The 7,500-nt window shown below is 37.5% G+C and overlaps 1 protein-coding gene across 2 annotated transcripts in view; it reads right to left on the bottom strand.

Annotated features, from left to right (window-relative positions):
• LOC125043350 overlaps window positions 1-1,321 on the bottom strand; it is a 14,241-nt gene extending 12,920 nt beyond the window's left edge. For both annotated transcript variants that reach the window (XM_047639435.1, XM_047639436.1), the window contains exon 1: window positions 1,125-1,321. The gene's annotated coding sequence lies outside the window, so the exon portion shown is untranslated. The remainder of the gene's footprint in view (window positions 1-1,124) is intronic.
• Between the last annotated feature and the right edge of the window lie 6,179 nt (window positions 1,322-7,500).

The raw sequence follows: 7,500 nt of genomic DNA, 5'->3' as shown, positions 1-7,500 counted from the left end.
GAGTGAAGGAGAGTGAAGGAGAGTGAGGGAGAGTGAGTGAGTGAGCGAGCGAGTGAGTGAGTGAGTGAGTGAGTGAGTGAGTGAGTGAGTGAGTGAGTGAGTGAGTGAGTGAGTGAGTGAGTGAGTGAGTGAGTGAGTGAGCGAGTGAGCGGGTGAGCGAGTGAGTGAGTGAGTGAGGGAGGAAGGGAGGGAAGGAAGGAGAGAGTGGGAGAGAGAAAAAAAGTGGTGGAGAGGGTAAAGAGAGAGAAAAAAAAGAGAGGGGGAGAGGGTAGAGAGAGGGAGAGGGGGAGAGAGGGAGAGAGGGGGGGTTGCTGAGGGGAGGAGGGAGAGAGAGAGTGCAGGGTGGGGAACAGAGAGAGGGAGAAGAAGGGAGGGTGGAGAGAGGAGAGGAGAGGAGAGGAGAGAGGTGGGAGGGGGTGTAGGGTGATGTAGTGGAAGGAGGGAAGCAGGGAGAGAGGGAGGGAGGGGGGTAAAAGAGAGAGAGTGTATGTTTGTTTATGTATGAAGAGAGAGGATGTGTGTTTGCGTGAGTGTGTGTATGTTATAGCATGTCTTCAAGCGTTTCTCTTATCTGATATAGGCCTATTTCATTTACCTTTTGTTATTGTTTCTTCTCACAAATATATATACACATTCTTTTCAAAGGTTTTTCTCTATTATTCACATATTTGCATTTCACTATTCACTATCGCCTGTTAGATCACCATCACTTCGTACACATTCTAAAATTCCATTTGCCTGTCCTCGTTTCAGTTATATTTCGTATGATTAATCACACTACACTTCGTTATCCGCAAAGCACTTGAGTTGTGGGCGGATTTCAACATCTCTTCAACAATAACACAAACACGAGATTGAATATCGTTAGATCTACGATACCTCAGTTGATTCGCGATTTTCAAAATAAGAATAAATAATTATAATAATAACAATAATAGTAAGACACGTGGCAATTCTGAGAAGCTTTGCTCTTATCCCTTCCACGCTCGCTCACTTCATCACAGCAAAATCCCGCACTAAACAGCAAACACAGCGACACTTCTTGAAAAAGAAAACACCTTTTTCATCAAAAAGGACATGAACGAAATATCACCGAAAGCACCGAATCGCACTCGTGAGCTCACCTTTTCCACACTAAACTTCAGCACTGTATAATTTTCATTCTCTCTTTCCAGTCTCTAGCGCCGTGAAAGCGAGTTGTCTCGAGACGATATCCCAGCATCCCTGGCTATCTAGACCAGTGGGATATAAACTGGCAAGAGTTGCTCACTCAGATAGGGTAACTCTTGTCTTGACTTGGTCTGCGGGTTGCCAACGTACTAACAGGTGGGAACATTCTATCGCTACTTTTTGCTTGTAATTTGGTTCCTTTTGAGAGGGAAAGTTTTACACAAACGCTGTATAAAATGCATATTTATTTCTTGGCTTAAGTTAAACGTGCATTCTGAGGAAAGTGTTTTGTTCTATGATATTTGTTAGAGACTGCTTGAGTTTTTTTCAGTGAGTTCCGGGCACCGTATGTCACTACACCAACGAGTGTTCGGGAGTATTTATTTATTGTTTAGATCTTAAGTAGTCTTCTGAAATTATGCATGTAGAATTTATTCATAGAAATAATTATTGAATTGAATAGAATCCATTTCATTACAGGAAATTATAAATTATGAAAATAAAAATACAAATTTGTTAAAGCGCTTGGATAATCTGGCATCATTTCATTGAACATGAGTCGAATGATTCTGGAAAGACATCCTCATGCTTACACTCTGTAACACCTTTCGTAACTCTTAAGGTTTTACACATTTAAATGCAAACACCGGTCAGATATAAACGTGGATATTACTATGATTTGCAGATAATTTTATGAATTATTAAATGACCCAAAAGAAACAATAACTTTCCAGTGGCGAACCCTGCCACAATCCCCAGACTGTCACGGGTTCATGATTTGTGTTATTCAAACGTTTTTATTTCCCTACTTTTCCCTTCGTAGGGGAAACTGCAAAATCGGCGGCGTTTCGAATTGCTTTTCGTTCGCTGGCAGACGATCACGAACGGAATGCAGTGATAATTCACGGAAATCAAGGGAAAGCGATATAAAACGAACGCGTTGAGGGTGCGCCGCTAACCTGGGGAACTCTACCCTCCCCGCGCGCAGTTGCCAACGCCATATTTTAGAAAGTTCGTGAAAAATGGACACATCGTGACAGTATAAAAGGAGAAACTCCCCATAAAACAGATAACCAATTTAGAAATAACGGTATGGAACGGATGGCGGGAGGGACGAGGGAGGTATTTCACCGAGAAATGGAACGGAGAAAAATTTACTCTTCCTTCCCACCCCCATCCCTTCCCCCTTTCCCCTCTCCACTTTGCCAAGACGCACCGACGCACGCACAAAATTCCTGCTCTCTCGTGTTCATTTGTTTCTTTACCAAAAGCGGCATGCACGACCTGAACTTCTCTCTATCGGGTGTTGTCACTAACAGCCCTCCTCCCCCTCCTCCTCACCGACCTTCTGCGGGATATATATATCGCTAATTAGAGGTGTGCTTGGGTCTCACATCCGTTCCTTAAGGTGAGCACCTTGTGTTTACATAGTACGTTCATCTCTATTGTAACTTTATTCTGATACGGCACTTACGAAAGAAAAGGACCCATCAGCCAATCACGGGCCGAGAATCTGGCCAGCTGACCAATCCCAGCCCTATATGCAGCCCTTGATAATCCTCTTACGGGATGACGACAGCTCGTGACCTTTACCATTATGATATTATTCTTGAGGTCTGACATGGTATGCATGATATTTATTTATTTTTGATAATAAACGTGACGAGGCATTCTGTATTTCTTTCCAAGTATTCCTAAAACAGTGACATCGCTGAAATAATGAAAATATAAACTAAAGTACATACAGCATTGCTATTACATGGCATGTATGCTGAAAATTCTTGCAATAATTATTTGTTCGTACTTTCCTTTAAGGTAGCAAGGATACCAATACTAGTGCCAACGAAACCTGCATTGCAGTCATAGTTTCATCCTACAAGGCTGACGCGGGAAGTGATCTTGATCCGTGATTTACTTTCTCATTTGGTGAAGCACCAAGTGCAATGGTGTGTATAGATATACTTACTGTATGTAAGTACTTATGTACATAACTGTCCATGTAAAAATAAAGACCTAGGCCTGCACGTATACAGATATTTACATGACTGTATATCTACCATATCTAATTCAATGTATGGGGAAAATTGTAACGCCCCCTTTTACAGGAACATAATAGTGTCATAATTGGCACGTACCTTCATGAAGGCGAAACCGGAATCGACAAATCTGACTGACTGACGTACAACAATTTATCCTGTTGTCCTGCGACTTTTCCTCTATTTATGTCTTTCTGTATTTAAATTTCTCTCTCTCTCTCTCTCTCTCTCTCTCTCTCTCTCTCTCTCTCTCTCTCTCTCTCTCTCTCTCTCTCTCTCTCTCTCTCTCTCTCTCTCTCTCCTCTCTCCTCTCTCCCTCTCTCCCTCTCTCCCTCCCTCTCCCTCCCTCCCTCTGCGTGGCCATTCTTGATTATAGAATATTGCTTGCATTTGCCGAGAGCGGCTGTGCGAAATCTGCTCTCGGTTTAAACTTATCAAGAAAACTGATGCACTGGAAACAAAACATGAACCGCTTTCGCAATCATAACAATGCAACATGCAATACTAAAGGTAAAATAAACAATAAAAATCGCTTTTCGTTATTTGAAGTAAAAGTAATCGATATATATATGTATATCTTTAATTCAAATCATATATAGCAACCAAAGAAAACAGACAGTGAGGTTAAAGGTGAAATCACAAACATGCAAAAAGGTGTTTACCCTAAAATTTTCCCGCCAAAGGTTTCAAGGACCAAGCCAAAGGGCAACACTTGGACGCCATATATGTTAACTTACGGTCATCTTATATTTTAATTTCATTTTCTATTTGCATGTAAATTATCGACGTTGTAGATGTTTATGGTGAGGCTAGATAAGATGGCCAAGAGTTAACCTACGTTCGTGTTTTTTTTTTTTTTTTTCATCTAACCTCAAATATGGAAGCCAAATCCCAAAAGGAGTTGAGGAAAAAACACTTTAACAATTAAACAAAACATGCTGTGTATCCCATCCTGCTTATACTCTTCATTTTCCATTTTTTAAACAGAAGCATATGGTTTCTGGGTGTTTACCAACCGTCTCTCACTTCAACATACTCTCACCTAAGCTACGTATTTAGCTGATGAGTCAATAGAGTATGTGCTCTCAAAGATAGCTCTCTCTCACCATGTCTCCACAAAATTGTAAACTATTGATGGCTGGTTCTCCCATCGTCTACGTATATACGATGCTTTTCATAATTGTTGCTATCATCAGTAGCAGAACTGCTGTTACTGATAATATTATTATCGGTAGTTGCGCTTTGTTTCGATTGTCTGTGATATGTATTTTTGCATTAATTTAAACAAACTATTTTAGAAAAACCTGCTATTCCAGTAGTTTGAGCAATCAGGTGCGTGTGCAAGTTTTTAGCGATTGCACGCGGCACCACACTATATCACCTGAGATGTGTCAGGTGCCGTGACACTTTGTGTCAAGTGCGTGATGTCGTGGAGGAGTGAGGGATGGGGTAGGGGGGAAGGGTCTCGTTCACAGCAAAGTTCTACCAATATTCTTGCCATTATTGATGTTATCACTGCTATAATTTTAGCGATCATCATTGCTACTGTCATTATTGGTAGTATTGTTAACATATCCATCTCGTTCTTTACCATCATCACTATCCACATTGCCATCATCATCAGTAGCAGCAACAGTAGTAGTACCACCATCGTCATCACCATCATCACCATCATTATCATAACTATCATCACCATTTCTATCATTACCATCACAGCCATCACTGTCATCAACACCGTTATCATAGCATTCCCTCTGAACCACAGTTTTGGTCCACAGGGAATGACGTAACGCCGAATTACCTTTCATTGTATAGACTTATTGACCTGACACATTTGGATTTGCAGAGAGCACAATTTGCAATATTATCTGTTCTGTTGAATTCTATGCCCCCTCTCACTTTCATCTCTCTCTCACGCCTTCTCTCTCTCTCTCTCTATCTATCTATCTATCTATCTCTCCTCTATCAACACTTTTCATAAGTAGGTCAAAACTATGATTAATTGATGCACGGACTAGTCCTCTGTATATTTATAGACCTATTCATTCTCTCGGATAACTGTCTTAAGTCACCATTATATCAATTCGCAAAAGCAACAAGACTTATGCATCTTTGTCATGGCATATAATTTGTTCTTAAAAATACTAAACTTAAATATTAATCATTATGAATCATTGCACTGAATAAATCCCTTTGCCTGCCATGGAGCGAATTTTTGGCGTGTTTTCCTTATAGGAATTGTTCTTACGAATTTCCTTCTACAGAGGCCCCGTTATTATTGCCGTCGGGCTTTTCCTCCTCAAGAAATCAGGCATTTTCCTGTAGATCTTTTTACTATTAAGGTCTGCTATATACATGTATACATACACACACACACGTATGTGTATGTGTGTGTGTTTGTATATATCTGTGTGTATGTGTGTGTCATCATTATTATTGCTGTTATTATTATTATAATTATTATCATCATCACCAGTAATATTAATGATGATAATTATCATTATAATAATAATAATAATAATGATAATAACAATAGCTATTATTATCATTAATAATATTATTATTATTATTGTTATCATTATCATAATAATTATCATTATCATTATCATCATTAATGTTACGATCTTTATTATTATTATTATTATTGTTCTTATTATCATTTTTATATTATCATTATTTTATTATTATTGTTATTAGTAGTATTATCAATATTGTTTTCATTATTACTATCATTATTATTATCATTATTGTTATTATTGTTATTGTTTTTTTATCATTATTGTTATTGTCATTATTATTATTATAATTATCATTATTATTACTATTTTTGTAAATATTATTACTATCAATATTTTAATTGTTATCATTGTCATTTACGTTATTATTATTAATAGTAGTAGTAGTAGCAGTACTAATATCATTATTGCTATTGTTGTTCATGTAGAAAATACGTGAATAAAAATTAATATCTTCACAATCCAAGAGATTATTTAACCGGTTTCGAACATATCTCCGCCAGAAGTACATATATCTTTCTGACGAAGGTATAGCCGAAACCGGTTCAGTACATCTCTTGTATTGTAAAAAATATTCATTCTCATTCATACCTTTTCTACATTTGTCGCAATGAATACGGTTCATCTTTGTTCTTGTTATTGTTGATAATGATACTATTATCTTTATTGTCATTATCATTTTAATCATTACTGTTACTGTTAGTTTCATTACTATCATTACACCTATTATAATTTTTATTATTATTATTATCGTTATTATTATTATTACTATTATTATTATTATTATTATTATTATTATTATTGATTATGTTATTAATATTACTAAAATCATAATTGTTATTATCCCTATCACAATTATCAACATTATTAAGAATATTTTTACCATTTTTATTATCATTATCGTTACTAATATCATTCTTATTATTATTATTATTATTATTATATTAACAGTAGTAGTAACAATAGTAGTAGTACTGGTATTATTACGATTATCATTAATATATTTTGTTATTGTTATTGTTATTATCATTATCGTTGTCATTATCAGTATCAATAATCTTCATCGCCATCAACATCCTCACCATCATCTCCATCATTCTCATCTTCATTCTCTTTATCATCTTCCTCATCTCCATCATCCTCATCCTCACCATCATCACACTCATCCTTTTCATCATCAGTATAATCATCTCCATCATCATCACCCTCATCCTCTTCATCATCATCATCCTCACCATCATCTCCATCACCCTCATCCTCTCCATCATCATCCTCACCATCATCTCCATCACCCTCATCCTCTTCATCATCATCCTCACCCTCATCCTCTTCATCCTCCTCACTATCATCATTCCCTTTCCCTCCACACAATGCACGTCCCAGCGATCCTCGAGTGTTCCTCCACCTTACGGAGATCTCCTGCCACACCATTCATAACAGGGTCTGATTGAATGATTATTCAATTTGTATCGTTACATTCCTTCTTTAGTCGTATGTGACATTTAATACTCTACACGCCAAGGCCTGGATTGAATTCCGAGGATGAATGGAAGTAATGACTGTTTAATACCTGATGATAAGTTCTTATTGTCTTTGTGAGCAAGTATGGGAAGGATTTCATGCTGCGCAGTACATGTTCATCCACACCCGCACGCATATATGAGTGTGGGTGTGGATGTGGGCGTCAGTGTGTGTAAGTTTGTGTAAGCTGTGTGCATTCGTCTCTTTTTCTTTCTCTTCCTTTCTCTGTTCATATATAGATGTATCTATATATATAT

The sequence above is a fragment of the Penaeus chinensis genome, chromosome 33 (genome assembly GCF_019202785.1).
Source record: "Penaeus chinensis breed Huanghai No. 1 chromosome 33, ASM1920278v2, whole genome shotgun sequence".
NCBI classification, from domain to species: domain Eukaryota; kingdom Metazoa; phylum Arthropoda; class Malacostraca; order Decapoda; family Penaeidae; genus Penaeus; species Penaeus chinensis.
The sequence above is the reverse complement of the archived record's forward strand: the minus strand, read 5'-3'. Positions and strand labels throughout refer to the sequence as shown.